We start from the raw sequence: 16,401 nt of genomic DNA, 5'->3' as shown, positions 1-16,401 counted from the left end.
ACGCATCCTATCTATTGTCTTTGAACCTAAAGGGAGCTGCCGAAACCAGGGAGAGAGAGTCCACCTAACGCCAACCCAGCCGCCCTGGCTGAGCTGCCGAGCCGGCTGGTCATTAGTAGGCAACCGCTCCCACAAGCCGACTTCAATTCCCAGGAGGCGGTCCACTGGTGTGGCGTTGAGCCAGCTCCGCCGCAGGGCGGCGTCTCTGGCGGGGAGGCTTCCACTACGGCAGAAAAGCAACCCTTGATCGAGTGGCGCCTGAGAAGCTGACACAGCGCCCTTAATAGTGTTAAAGGCAGCAGGGTTTACTCAACAGGATGGTCGTTAATTCACTCTGCCAACCGCCCGGTCCAGAACTTTTCGATCTCCATTACCACTGCCTCGTTTACGTTGTCGTTGCTGGAGTCAATGCCTTCACCTGCACCTTGCTGCCGTGCTGCCTCATCTGCGGCGTTCTCCGCTTTGCCCTCCGCACCCTGTTTGTCAATTCAGTCAATCCGTTGTTGCAGAAGCTCAAAATTAAGCTCATTAAGAGGAGAGTCAGCTGGCGATAATAATCAGCTGATTGTGATAATCAGCTGGCTGCAACAACTGTAGACCCACAACTTAAAAGTTCAGTGTCCCGGTAAATTATAATAGTGCAGCAAACAATGCTAAAGAACACAGAAAACACAGCAAAGGAATATCCACTGCAAACAAAACACACCATATAAATAAATGAAAACACAGCACACAATTGTTGTCAAATTGTTGTCAAAAGCTTGCTTTTGACATTACCCCCTCTTAACAGAGGTCGCCCACCATCTACTACCAGCGTACCGGGCAGGTGGTAGGCCCGAAGTTTAGCCTTGGGAACGCCGCACACTGGGGGCGCCTGTCATTTGTAGGGGGGCTGAAATTCGGGGAATCAGGTGGAGGAATCAGTGCTGGTACCCTGACATTCTCGGCCGGCTGTAGGTTGGTAACAGTTAGTCTTGGCAGCCACCATGTGGGAGGGGTAAGGTAGAAGGCTGATCAACAGTCCTGGGACCTGGATCGCCTGGTACCTGGGCGGTCCTGCAACACATTCAAGGGACAAGGTCAAGGTTATTATGTGTACGGTGCGGTTGGGACCATCTTACCTTCGGCCTGAGGACATAGATGGGGTGGTGTTCCGCAGCTGGCTAACCACCACATACGGTTCAGGGACCACTTGTAGTTCAACTTTCCTCTGGCCCTTCTGCGGAAGTTACGGACAAGTACCCGGCTGGCAACAATAAGTTACTGGGTCCGCCTGTTGTATCTTGTCTGGTCCAACTCTTGTCTATGCTGGGTCCGGGTCTGCACAGTTTGGTAAGCATGACTAAGGGCTTCCTGATGTTTCTTCACCCACCCCGACAAGGTGTGGGACCCTGCCACCGGCTGCAACCCAGTCGCCCAGTCAACAGGGAGTCTGGCATGCCGCCCAAAGACTACATAATGAGGAGTCATCCCGGTGGTGCTGTGGAGTGGTGTTATTGTATGCTTGGACTAGGAGCAGGTAGCCCGATTTGGCCACTGGGATTAGGTTTTAGGTCAGAGAGTTAAGCTTGATCCCAGCAGAGTCTGGTTGAGTCTCTCATGCACCATTACCTGGGGATGAGTGGCCGGTAGTCGCGACTCTTCTGACAGCCATACAGTTGGCAAAGTTTGATTCCTTCACCAGGGCCGACTCCGTGCTGCACCTGGGTCAGTGAGGACTTCGTTCTGGACGGCGAAGACTTGAATCAGGTGCTTATACATGGCTTGGGCAGTCATTGCTGGCTGACTGGTCTCTGGTGGGAGTTACTGCGAGGCATGTTGGAGAAAATAGGTCGGTCATTACTAGAGATATGCGGTGCCTGTCTCTTGTAAGCCCCAGGTAGTCCATGCCGGCGGGCTTCAAGCCCGGATAGTAGTTGTGATGGGGTACCAGGGGCTCTCACTTCTGGGCCAGTTTTGGTCCAGGACATTGGGGGGCAGGCTGCGTCCATTCCTTCGCCCTGAGTCATCCCTGGCCCAGTAAAGGTTGTGGGATCGGCCAGAGTCCTGTCAGCACTAGGATGGCCCATGCCTGATGGTAGGCCTCCCACGCCTCTTTCGGTAAAGCCTTTCAGGGATGGCCACTTGGAAGCTCTCCATTCCAGCAGCACCAGTCAGCTTTATGCAGCCTTCCCAAGACCCCCCCATCTCGACTACCATCTGGTCCCATTCCCGCGAAGCTGCTTTGCATCTGGGGGCAGCAGCACCGCCGACTCAGCTGGTGGCACCTGCTGTTCCTCCCATTGCCGCATCTGGTTCAGCACTGGGTCCTGTTCCTGTTGTTTCATTTGTGTCCGGTGGTCGCCCGCAGCTACCTGGTTGACATGGGGGGGTGGCGTTGTCACTGTGTTGCAGCCCAGACAAAGCGTCTGCATTTCGGTTCTGGGTCCTGGGCGGTATTTCACGATGTACTTTGAAATTGGCCAGCGCGCCACCCAACGTTGTTCCACTGCCCAGGCCAGCAGTGTATCCAGTGCACCAAAGGGTTGTTGTCTGTAAACACAGTAAATTCATGCTTCATACAGATAATCTTAAATTTTTCTGTGACTGCCCATTTCAGGGCAAGTAAGTCCAATTTAAGCGAACTGTAATTTTTGGAAATTCTTTCGGTTGGTTGTAGACTTCCTACTGGCATATGCAATTACTTTTTTTCTTAGCCACAATTCTGCACTTGGGCTAACACGCCCAAAGACCTTCAAACTGGCATCCGTGTACAGTTTGAATGGTTGCGAAAGTCCCAAGAGATAAGCCAGTATAGGGGTACTAAGCAGGCTTCTTTAAGTTGTTCAAAAGCTTGCTGGCAAGATGGTGACCATTCGATGGAGGCAGTCTTGTTGTGTGTGGCAGTGCCATCGGTGGGGCATTCAGAGGGGCAGCATTTTTGAGAATGCAGGTAGAAGCCGGGCGATAATAGCCTGCAAAGCCAAGGAAAGATCTCTCACCTGCTTCACATTCCGAGGGGTTAGCCAGTCCTTCACGGCTTCAGTTTTAGCTGGATCCGTGGCTGCCCCTTCCTCTTTGATGATGCCCCAGGTAGGTTACCTGGCTGGAAAAGGTAGGCACGTTGGCTGTAGTTTCAGGCCATACTGATGGAGACGCTGGAAGACCTCTTCTAGGTGCTGTAGGTGGCTACTGAAGTCAGGAGAGAAAAATCACCACATCGTCCAAAATAAATGAGCAAATAGTTATTCACTAGGTTGCCTTAGGCACCTGCATTAGTCTTTGAAAGGTGGCGGGGCGTTATTAATCCAAATGGCATCCTATTGAACTCATACAAGCCACAGGGTCGTGAAGGCAGTCTTTTTCTCTGTCTAAGGGGTGCATCTCTACCTGCCAATAGCCACTTTCGCTAAATCCAGCCGCGGAGTACCATTTGCAGCTTTAAGTCCCGGTCAATGACTCCTGTCACGAGGCAATGGGTAAGCGTCTTTGTGGGTGAGTAGTGCCGAACTTCCTATAATCAACACAAAATGCCAAGAAGTTTCCCATCTTTCTTTTTTTTTTCACGAGCACATTGGGGTGACCAAGGGCTTGCACTCTCACTCACCACACCGCTGTCCAGCATATTCTGCAGTAGGGGCTCTCTAGCTCTGTGTAAAGGCTTGGTGGAACTGGACGATACCTCTCTCCGCTTGGGGCTGCAGAGCCGGGTCGGTATTTGTGTTTAACAATGCCAGTACAGCCAGGAAGTCTTCATCATGGCGGGCTTAACACGCTCACCCCACTTCAAAGAGTAGGTCAGTCATCCCCTTGCTGTGCAGCAGCTGTCAGCCCCTCTCCCTGTAAGTGACAACACAGGATCTTACAGTGACATCATCTTCCCCAGTGACCCTAATTTGCCTCACCTCTACCTCCCACAACGCCAGTCGCCACACTGTGGAGTGATCAACTCCCGCTCTCCTTGGATATCGGATGGTTCCACTTCAGTCACCTCTGCCAAAGGCTGCCGCTATGACCTCCACCGGTAGGGGGGTTGGGATTGCATACGCCGACAGGCCACCTGTCCCCTGTAGCTGAAGTCACGATGCACGGGCCACACACCAGTCCAAGCCATTGTCAGGTGGGTTCTACAATCACTCTACAAGACTGGTTAAGGGGTAGTCCATTTCCCTCGTCCACATGATCATTTCAGACTGGGGTGGGATAACAACTGGTGATTGTCTGGGCAACTTTGCTATGCCCTGAAAGCGGGGGGGGGGCTTGGTGGTAATCCTGTGGCACTTTCGGTGAATGCCTGGCCCATGCTTGGCCTTCACTAGTGGCATGGTGGTCTTGAAGGCAGACAGTCCAGGATGGTTTCCCTGCTAAAGAGCAGACCACAGGTTTAATAATGTTCATTCCAAGTACCCCCTGCTCTGGGCCCAGGCAATCATCATTCACTATAATTACCCCCTTATTGGGGACATGTATACTCCCCACCGTGACAGTCAACCAGCACATAGCCCCCGTGCCAGGGGAATTTTCAAGCCATTGGCCGCACAAGGCCAACCAGGGGTTCTCATCAACATTTGTCAAGCAGGTGTTTTCGAGGGGTGCTTCTTAAACAGGCGTTGGTTCAACAGGGTTACCTACGCTAACCAGTGTCAAGCTTAAAAGGTATACACTGTCCATTTATCTATATTAACATATAGGCACTCACCGATCAGCAGACTGGTGCACAATTATGGGCTCTGTGTCCTGATGACTACCCACTGCTTGGCCCTCAGCCGAGGGGGAATTTAAAATCCCGGCTCTTCCTGATGGTTTTGGGGGCAACGGCGCTGCACATGTCCTGCTTTCGGCCAAGACTTTTCCGGCAGATGGGGCTGCCCTGCAGCGTCCCACTGGTAGAGGGTGCTGCTGCCTGCAGCTCCCCAAAGATCTGCCTGGCTGGTGTTCTGAGGCCGTGTGTTCTCTGGAAGGGGCCGAGGCTGGGGGCATTCCCTCAGTGGCCAACTGTGCCTTCATTTCTTCCAAGAGGTTAATGATAGTGTTTTCATCTGCTCCTTCATTTGCCCATTAGCCCCTGCTCCAGTTCCTCAATGCATCTGGTCCTTCCTAATGACTCTAGGTCTGCTTTAGTGTCTCTACATGTGTGTGGGGGCTGTGACTCCATGAGAGAAGGTGCTGTCTCCTGTAGTCATGTCTAGGGTCTGCAGGTTGCCTGCAAACGGTGGCTAAGGTCATGTGTGCATCCTCCTGACCCAAGCCGGGCTCAGTCTTTGCTTACTAGGCCCTGTGCTAGCTTCTCCACCATCAGCTGGTCTAGTAAGAAGTCATCCCTCTGTTCCGTGCCGTCTGTGTCTTGTTCCCTACCATCTAGAGAAGAGTTCTCGTGAATCTTAGTATAAATGCATTTACATTTTCATCACTTCGTTGTTTACAATTAAAAAAAATTGCTCTCAGCTTTGCCTTAGTAGTTGGTTTGGAATAAAGGTTTTTAGTGCTTCTAGAACTTTCTGTCCAGTGTTCTTGGTGTGAGTTTTAAACACCAGCCTAAATTAATTAATTAATTCCCACTGTTGGAGAAATGGAAGAGCCAGAATAAAATCCCTTTTTTTACAAATTTTATTACTATTACAAAAAAAAACAGATTAAAATGCCCAGCAAAAAAACATGTAATAAAGAGAACACTAATTATTTCCTAAGTAATAATAAATACCCCAATTATTATACAACTAACCCACAGAGCCACCACCAAAAGTTCAGTCAACTTTGTCCATAAAAAAAGCATGCAAGAGCGCAGCAGTTTAAGGGAGAAAAGGTTTTCACGAGAGTCAATATAGTCCAGATCTGCAACACGCTATCCTATCTATTGTCTTTGAACCAGCCGGGAGCGCGCGAAACCAGGAGAGTCCACCCAACGCCAACCCAGCCGCCCTAGCTGAGCGGCCAGAGGCGGGTCATGGGTAGGCAACCGCCTCCCACAAGCCGACTTCAATTCCCAGGGAGGCGGTCCACTGGTGTCGCGTTGAGCCAGCTCGCAGCAGCGTCGTCTCCTCTGGCAGGGGGGAGGCTTCCACTACTGGCAGAAAACAACCCTTGATCGGTGGCATACCAAACTGACACACTGGCCAGCAATAGTGTTAAGGCAAACAAGGGTTTGTACTCAACTTAGGATGGTCGCGTTAATTCACTCCTGCCAACCACTTCGTCCAGAACCGACGCCCACTGCCTCGGTTTCGTTGTCGTTGCTGGAGTCAATGCCTTCCACCTGCACCTTGCTGCCGTGCTGCCTCATCTGCGGCCGTTCTTTCCCGCTTTGCCACACCTCCGCACCTATTTGTCAATTCAGTCAATCCGTTGTTGCAGCGCTGCGCCGCTCATTAGGGGGAGAGTCAGCTGGCTATAATAATCAGCTGATTGTGATAATCAGCTGGCTGCACGCGAACTGTAGACCCACAACTTAAAAGTTCAGTGTCCCATTAATTATAATGGTCACAGCAAACAATGCTAAAGAACACAAAAACACAGCAAAAGGAATATCCACTGCAAACAAAACACACCATATAAAATAAATGAAAACACAGCACACAATTGTTGTCAAATTGTTGTCAAAAAAGCTTGCTTTTGACATTACCCCCTCTTAACAGAGGTCCCACCATCTACTAACAGCGGTACGAGGCAGGTGGTAGGCCCGAAGTTTTGTTCTTTGGGCATACCGCGCACTTTGGGGCGTCTAAGTCATTTGGTAGGGGGGGGCTTGTACCCGGGGAATCAGGTGGAGGAATCAGTGCTGGTACCCTGACATTCTGGGCCGGCTGTAGGTTGGTAACAGTTAGTCTTGGCAGCCACCATGTGGGAGGGGTAAGGTAGAAGGCTGATCAACAGTCCTGGGACCTGGATCGCCTGGTACCTGGTCCTGCAACACATTCAAGGGACAAGGTCAAGGGTTATTGCGTGTACGGTGGAGGTTGGGACCATCTTTTACCTTGGGCCTGAGGACATAGATGGGGTGGTGTTCCATGAGCTGGCTAACCACCACATACGGTTCAGGGACCACTTGTAGTTCAACTTTCCTCTGGCCCTTCTCGCGGAAGTTACGGACAAGTACCGCTCTCAGGCAACAAAGGTTGCTGGCTTGGCCCGCCCTGTTGTATCTTGTCTGGTCCAACTCTTGTCTATGCTGGGTCCGGGTCTGCACAGTTTGGCCAAAGCATGACTAAGGGCTTCCCTGATGTTTCTTCACCCACCCGACAAGGTGTGGGACCTGCCACCGGCTGCAACCCAGTCGCCCAGTCAACAGGGAGTCTGGCATGCCCCAAAGACTACATAATGAGGAGTCATGGTGGTGCTGTGAGTGGTGTTGTTGCATGCTTGGACTGGGGCAGGTAGCCGACGGCCACTGGGATTGTTAGGTTTTAGGTCAGAGAGTTAAGCAGTCCCAGCAGAGTCTGGTTGAGTCTCTCACATGCACCATTACCCTGGGGATGAGCAAAGCGATCTTCTGACAGCCATACAGTTGGCAAAGTTCCTTCACCAGGGAGCGACTCAAATGCTGCACCTCGGTCAGTGAGGACTCGTTGGACAGCCAAGACTTGAATCAGGTGCTTATACATGGCTTGGGCAGTCGGACTGGCTGACTGGTCTCTGGTGGGTATAGAGCATATTTGGAAAATAGGTCGGTCATTACTAGAATGTACGGGTACCTGTCCTCTTGTTCGCCCCAGTGAAAGGTAGTCCATGCCGACGACTTCAAGCGGATAGGTAGTTGTGATCGGTACCAGGAGCTCTCACTTCTGGGCCAGTTTTGGTCAGGACACATTGGGGGGCAGGCTGCGGTCCATTCCTTCACGCCCTGAGTCATCCCTGGCCAGTAGCAGCGCTGTCGTAGGATCGTCAGAGTCCTGTCAGCACTAGGGATGGCCCATGCTCTGATGGTAGGCCTCCCAGGCCTCTTTGGTAGCAACTTCTCAGGGATGACGACTTGGGAAGCTCTCCATTCCAGCACCAGTCGCCTTACAGCCTTCCAAGACCCCATCTGGGACTACCATCTGGTCCCATTCCAGCGCAGCTGCTTTTGCTCACAGGGCAACGGGTTCGTTACCAGCTGGTGGCACCCTGCTGCTCCTTCCATTGCCGCATCTGGTTCAGCACTGGGTCCTGTTCCTGTTGTTCGCCCAGGTCCGGTGGTCGTCCGCAGCTACCTGGTTGACATGGGCGGGGGTGGCGTTGTCACTGTGTTGCAGCCTAGACAAGGCGTCTGCATTCGGTTCTGGGGTCCCTAGGCGGTATTTCGATGTACTTGAAATTGGCCAGCTGGGCGCCACCCAACGTTGTTCCACTGCCCAGGCGAAAGCGGTATCCAGGTGCACCAAAAGGGTTGTTGTCTGTAAACACAGTAAATTCAGCCATACAGATAATCTTTAAATTTTTCTGTGACTGCCCATTTCAGGAACCAGAAGTAAGTCCAATTTAAACGAACTGTAATTTTGGTCATTACGCCGGGTTGGTTGTAGACTTTACTGGCATATGCAATTACCTTTTCTTTGCCACCTGCACTTGGGCTAACACCGCCTCAAGACCTTCCAAACTGGCATCCGTGTATAGTTTGAATGGTTTGATAAAGTCATAAGCCAGTATAGGGGTACTAAAAGCAAGGCTTCTTTAAGCTGTTCAAAAAGCTTGCTGGCAAGATGGTGACCATTCGATGGAGGCAGTCTTGCTGTGTGTGGCAGTGCCACTGGGTGAGGGCATTCAGAGGGGCAGCTATTTTGAGAATGCAGGTATGAAGCGGCGATAATAGCCCTGCCAAGAAAAGATCTCACCTGCTTCACATTCCGAGGGGTTGTAGTCCTTCCACGGCTTCCAGTTTTAGCTGGATCTGGCTACCCCTCCCTCACTGATGACATGCCCCAGGTAGGTTACCACAATGCTTGAAAAGGTGGCACTGGTTGGCTGTAGTTTTCAGGCCATACTGATGGAGGCGGCTGGAAGACCTCTTCTAGGTGCTGTAGGTGGCTACTGAAGTCAGGAGAGAAAATCACCACATGGTCAAATAAATGAGCAAATAGTCATTCACTAGGTTGCCTAGGCAACGCTGCATTAGTCTTTGAAAGGTGGCGGGGCGTTACATAATCCAAATGGCATCCTATTGAACTCCCTTACGCTTGGCCAAGGGGTCGTGGAAGGCAGTCTTTTTCTCTGTCTAAGGGGTGCATCTCTACCTGCCAATAGCCACTTTTCGCTAAATCCAGCGTGGAGTACCATTTTGCAGCTTTAAGTCCCGTCAATGACTCCCGACACTGAGGCAATGGGTAAGCGTCTTTTGTGGGTGAGTAAGTTTAACTTCCTATAATCAACACAAAATCGCCAGTTTCCATCTTTCTTTCACGAAAGCACAATTGGGGAGGCTGCCCAAGGGCTTGCACTCTCACTCACCACACCGCTGTCCAGCATATTCTGCAGTAGGGCTCTCAGCTCTGTGTAAAGGCTTGGTGGAACTGGGACGATACCTCTCCCGGCTTGGGGCTGCAGAGCCGGTGGTATTTGGTGTTTAACAATGCCAGTACAGCCGAGAGGTCTTCATCATGGCCCGGAAGAACACGTTCACCCACTTCCACAGTAGGTCAGTCATCTCCCCTTGCTGTGCAGCGGTCAGCCCCTCCCTGTAAGGACAACACAGGATGCTGAAGCAGTGACATCATCTTCCCCAGTGACCCCAATTTGCCTCACCTCTACCTCCCACAACGCCAGTTAGCCACACTGTGGAGGATCAACTCCCTCTCCTTGGATATCGGATGGTTCCACTTCAGTCACCTCTGCCAAGGCTGCCGCCGCGGGACCTCCACCGGGTAGGGGTTGGGATTGCATACGCGACAAGGCCACCTGTCGCCCTGTAGCGTAGTCACGATCACGGCCACACACCAGTCAAGCCATTGTCAGGGGGAGGGGTTCTACAATCACTCTACAAGACTGGTTAAGGGGTAGTCCGTACCCAAGGTCCACATGATCATTTCAGACTGGGGTGGGATAACAACTGGTGATTGTCTGGGCAGCCTTTGCTATGCCCTGAAAGCCGGGGGGGGGGGTTGGTGGTAATCCTGTGGCATTGGGGTGAATGCCTTGGCCCATGCTTGGCCTTCTCGACTAGTGGCATGGTGGTCTTGAAGGCAGACAGTCCAGGATGGTTTCCCTGCAAAGAGCAGACCACACAGGTTTAATAATGTTCATTCCAAGTACCCCCTGCTCTGGGCCCAGGCAATCATCATTCACTATAATTACCCCCTTATTGGGGACATGTATACTTTCCACCGTTACAGTCAACCAGCACATAGCCCACGTGGGAGCCATTGGCCATTGGTCACGTCAACCAGGGTCTCATCAACATTTGTCCAAGCAGGTGTTTTTCGGTACTTCTTAAACAGGCGTTGGCTCAACAGGGTTACCTCTTGAACCAGTGTCAAGCACAAAAGGTATACACTGTCCATTTATCTTTATATTAACATATGGGCACTCACCGATCAAAGCAGACTGGCGTTGCACTATGGGCTCTGTGTCCTGGATGACTACCCCCCCACTGCTTGGCCCCTCAGCCGTGGGGAACTTAAAAATCAGATGTCTTCCTGATGGCCTTTAGCAACATGTCCTGCACATGTCCAGCACACTTTCGGGCAGATGGGGTGCCCCTCGCGCGGGCCCCACTGGTAGGAGGTGCTGCTGCCTGTCAGCTCCGCATCTGCCTGGCTGGTGTTCGAGCCGTGTGTGTTCTCTGGAAGGGGCCCGAGGGGCTGGGGGCAATTCCCTAGTGGCCAACTGTGCCTTCATTTCTTCCATGAGGTTAGCCGATAAGTGTTTTCATCTGCTCCTTCATTTCACCTATTAGCCCCTGTCGCAGTTCCTCGCGTGATCTGGTCCTTCAATGACTCTAGGTCTGCTTTAGTGTCTCTATGTGTGGGGGCTGTGACTCTATGAGAGAAGGTGCTTACGTCCTCCTGTAGCTTCGTTCCAGGGCCCGTGCTTAGCTGCAAGGGGGTGGCGAAGGGTCATGTGTGCATCTCTCGAGTCTGCTTGGCTCAGTTCTTGCTTAATAGGCCCTGTGTGCTAAGCCCACCATCAGCTGGTCTAGTAAGAAGTCATCCCTCTGTTCCGTGTCAGTCTGTGTCTTGTTCCGCCATCATCTAGAGAAGAGTTCATTAATCTTAGTATAAATGCATTTTACATTTTCATCACCGTTGTTTTACAATTAAAAAAAAAATTGCTCTCAGCTTTTGCCTTAGTAGTTGGTTTGGAATAAAGGTTTTTAGTGCTTCTAGAACTTTTCTGTCCAGTGTTCTTATTTTCAGATTCTACAAGATGTAACTCGCTTTGCCTCTCCTTCCAGGGCACCTAACAGGAAGTCAGCTTGTTGTTCAGGATTTAGTCCTTGGGCCCTTAGCATCACCTCCACCTGACCCCACCATTCTTCAAATTTTGTCTTATTCCCATCAAATTTTGGGAATCCAAGAAAGCTCCCATAAACCAGGGCATTATAAACTGTGCTGTAATTGGTTGGTTACTACCACCTTGTGGGGGCAGGTTGGCTACTACCGATCTTGTGACCCGTTCATTTTCCAACAGTGGGGCTGGTATCCTGCCGACCACGCCAGTAAAAATATGTCACCAAGTGTGAGTTTTAAAACACCAGCCTAAATTAATTAATTTCCACTGTTGGAGAAATGGAAGAGCCAGAATAAAAATCCCTTTTACAAATTTTATTACTATTACAAAAAAAAACAGATTAAAAATGCCCAGCAAAACATGTAATAAAAAAGAACACTAATTATTTCCCTCGTGTAATAAATACCCCCAATTATACAACTAACCCACAGAGCCACCACCAAAGTTCAGTCAACTTTGTCCATAAAAAGCATGCAAGAGCCGCAGCAGTTTAAGGGCTAAAGGTTTCCACGAGAGTCAATATAGTCAGATCTGCAACATGCTATCCTATCTATTGTCTTTGAACCAGCGGGGTGCAAAACCAGGGGAGAGAGAGTCCACCCAACGCCAACCCAGCCATACAGCTGGCGTCAGCGAAGCGGGTCATTAGTAGGCAACCGGCTCCCACAAAGCCGACTTCAATTCCCCAGGAGGCGTCCACTGGTGTGGATTGAGCCAGCTCCGCAGCAGCGGTCGTCGCCTCTGGCAGGGGAGGCTTCCCACTCACGCAGAAAACAACCCTTGATCAGTGGCATACCAAACTGACACACGCGGCGCCAGCAATAGTGTTAAGGCAAGCAGGGTTTGTACTCAACTTAGGATGGTGCGTTAATTCACTCTGCCAACCACTTCGGTCCAGAACTTTTTTAGATCCGCCCACTGCCTCGGCTTTGTCGTTGCTGGAGTCAATGCCTTCCACCTGCACCCTTGCTGCCGTGCCTCATCTGCCCGGCGTTCTTTCCACTTTGCCACACCTCGCACCTATTTGTCAATTCAGTCAATCCGTTGTTGCAGCCAAGGCCAGCTCATTAGAGGGGAGAGTCAGCTGGCGATAATAATCAGCTGATTGTGATAATCAGCTGGCTGCACTGTAACTGTAGACCCACAACTTAAAAAAAAAAGTTCAGTGTCCCATTAATTATAATAGTCACAGCAAACAATGCTAAAGAACACAGAAAAACACAGCAAAGGAATATCCACTGAAACAAAAAACACACCATATAAATAAATGAAAACACAGCACACAATTGGGGTCGATGGTCACATAGAACACAGCTGAGGGGAGCTTGCTTTTGACATATTAACATGTGTGTATGTGAGTGTGTAACGTGCATGTTTATGTGAGTATGTATTAACATGTGTGTATGTCATGTATGGTGTGTGTTTGTGTGTGTGTGTGTTTGTAGAGGTGTGTGTTAATCAGAGATGGGAAGTAACGAAGTATACTTCTTTACTATACTCAAGTAGATTTTTCAGATATTTTTACTTTACTATTTATTTTTGAGGCGACTTTTTACTTTTACTCCTTACATTTTAACACGAATATCGGTACTTTCTACTCCTTACATTTGACAAAACTGGCTTGTTACTTTAGTTTAAAATAATTTCAGTACCGCTATTATTTTTCGCGTCATCAATAGCGGATGGGAATATATGTTGCACTTGATGCACCACTACAAGATGACTCAATTTGGGCGGCATTCATTCGCGGCAAATCATTGCAGCCTGATAGCAGTATATACGTTAGCACGTATATGTCTCAATTAAATTTAGTCAAAATGCCCTCCTCCTTGTGCTTCCCTAACTTCTAGCTGCAGTGTAGTCTATATCAGTGGTTTTAAAAGTGGGGGCCGCGAGAGGGTGCCAGGGGGGCCTCAGCAACTTGGAAGGAAAACAAGCAACAAATAAATACATTTGAAAATTTTCAAATATACCTATTACTATGAGGGTTGTTATACAATGCCATTATAATAATGTGACGCATATCTGAACATTATATTTTCCATGATAATGACTGGGAATAATAGGAGAGTGATAACAGAAAGCCCCAAATAATTTTTTTACGCACTGTATGCTCCATCGCGAAGTGTTTGTGGCTAAAATAATTATTAGGATTAGCTTAATGTATTTTTTTACGCAGTGTTGTCGATGGGTTTAATAACACATCAAGGGGGTCCTTGGCCAGATCCAGGGGTATTTGTGGGGCCTTGTCGTGGAAAAGTTTGGGAGCCCCTGGCCTATAGTGGCCTCTATCCTTAGCAGTAAGTACAGTAGGCTAGATGCAGCCTTGGGTCTTGAACAGGGATGTAGCCTAGGCTAGTGGAGGCCGCTAAACGCAAGTAGGCAAAACGCCGTTTACCCACCTCTGAAATTTCAGAAATAGTTTCTCCACCTTTTATTAGAGTTTATCCACCTCTCAAAAGAGTTTATTCACCAATTACAACTGTTAGCATTTTCAAAATCACACTGTATTATCCACAATAACAATATGTACACTCATCAACACTCTATGAACCACTTAATGCCACTTGTATTGTAAACATTGGACAATAACCTCCACCATCATCAAACATGTTCTGAATGCCTTTTCTAAAAATCTGATACCGCACAGTGCAGTCCACCTTACTGTGATCACAGATTCATAGTTTACCCACTACATCCCTGGTCTTGAAATATTCACAGGAATCCATAGGTATTAAATATTCATGTTGTTTTATTAAATATTAGTTGTGCAGATGTATAGTCCATCTTATACACACCCATGAAGCCAACAAAGAAAATGCAAAAATAGAGACTTTTGTGTAATTATTCCATTTTGTGTAATCATTCTATATCAAAACCTGACACACAATCCTTTTATGGTCTTTTATGGTCAGTATGCTGTTTTGGGTAACCAAAAGTCCTATGGGGAGTTTCCATTACAAAACGCATGAGCATAACTTGCAAATAATGGTCTAAAATACAAAACAATATTCTAGACTCTGTAACTCTGTGCCAGTGCTTCCTAAGAAACTACAGGATCTAAAGATGTCCAGCATTTGATGGTAGGCCAAAAGAACACACTGCCCTCTGAAGTAGCCAAGGCAGTGCGATGTTAGGGGGGGGGGGGGGGGGGTTCTAGTAACATTTGTGTGGTTCAGGTACCGTTGCATAAAAATGGCATAAAAAAACTAATTTTACTTTTATACTTTAAGTAAATTTCAAAGCCTGTACTTTGTTACTTTTACTTGAGTAAAGAAGTTCATCCAGTACTTCTACTTTTACCAGAGTATTTTTTAACACAAGTATTTATACTTCTACTTGAGTATGGGAAGTGAGTACTTTTGCCATCTCTGGTGTTAATGAACTGGTATGTGTGTGTTAATAAACTTGTGTGTGTATGTTTGTTGAGGTGTGTGTGTGTGTGTGTGTGTGTGTAGAGGAGTGTGTTAAACTGGTGTGTGTGTGTTTGTAGAGGTGTGTGTTAAACTGGTGTGTGTGTGTGTGTGTGTTTGTGTTTGTGTTTGAAGAGGTGATAATAAACTGGTGTGTGTGTGTGTGTGCTTGTAGAGGTGTGTGTTAAACTGGTGTGTGTGTGTGTGTGTGTTTGTAGAGGTGAGTGTTAATAAACTGGTGTGTGTGTGTGTTTGTAGAGGTGTGTGTTAAACTGGTGTGTGTGTGTGTTTGTAGAGGTGTGTGTTAATAAACTGGTGTGAGTGTCTTTGTAGAGGTGCCAGACCAAAAACAAAAACGTAATACAAGAACTGTAATTACCTCAACACCAGTAAATTCAGATGTTAACTTCAGGCCTCGTATCAGAAATACAGACAGATCAGCAAACTACTACAGGGCTTGTGGTCCTAAGGGAAGCCCACAGCCCCTAACACTATGGAACAGATTTGAATGCCTCCAGGACGTGAGAGAGGAATTTCCCAGGGAACAGACCCAAAGCAGGCAGCGATCAAACCACAACAATAGAAAGATGGGCACAGACAAGAAGCAGCACTCGACACCTATTCATCCCACAACCCTCGTTCTAGGTGACTCTGCTGTGAGACATATAAATGGGGAAAGGATGATTGTATGTTGTTTCCCAAATGCTTCAGTGTCTGACACAAAAAACAAGCTTGCAGAACTGGTGTCAAAAATATGCAACTATCAAGCATCATTGTGCATGTTGGAGCAAATTACATCTACAGAGAACAGCTGTATGTCAAAGAAGATTTCAAGGAACTTTTCTCGGCCCTATATGAGCTTGGAATACAAATTTTCATCAGTGGCCCACTCCCAGCAGAGGGAAGCTTTGTATTTTCCAGACTATTCAGTTTAAACACCTGGCTGTAAAAACATGCTTTTCAGTTGGGATGAATTTTATTGACAATTTTAACCTTTTTTTGGAATCATGAGGGAATACTTCAGACCAAATAGCACAGAGCTGAGTTGGACTGGGGCCAAGATCTTAACCAAATACTATCACCTCTCTCCTGCACACCTCACTCTCCTCTCCTGAGAAACATAAACAACCAGCTCAACAATGCCAAGCCATGTCCACTGGACAAGATAAGATGGGTGCTGCTTAAATGACTCAAAGTCAATCACTGGCGTCAAACTCCCTGGAATCTCAGCAAACAAATGGATGCGATGAGCATGAGGAGATAGCACCTATCAAAGCTGCTGAGAGGATATCAGAAAGGAAGGGTCATGTTGTAACACCAGTACCAATACCCCTCCCCACCTCCATCGTCTCCTTGTCACCACAAAGACACAACAACATGGAATACACTACTGGAATACATGCTGAAAGCGGAGCATCTGCAACAAACTTCCCAGAACCTCAGCAGGCAGATGGAGACTCTGGATCAATTTTCAACCCCAACCTCCTTGATTTCCCATCACCACCCACACCCAATCACATCCCCACCCAATCCAACTCCCAGGCCACACAAACCCCCTAATCTCCCATCCCCATCCCCACCCCTTCATCCC

Source organism: Alosa alosa, chromosome 19 (genome assembly GCF_017589495.1).
Source record: "Alosa alosa isolate M-15738 ecotype Scorff River chromosome 19, AALO_Geno_1.1, whole genome shotgun sequence".
NCBI lineage: Eukaryota > Metazoa > Chordata > Actinopteri > Clupeiformes > Clupeidae > Alosa > Alosa alosa.
Note: the sequence above shows the minus strand (reverse complement) of the source record.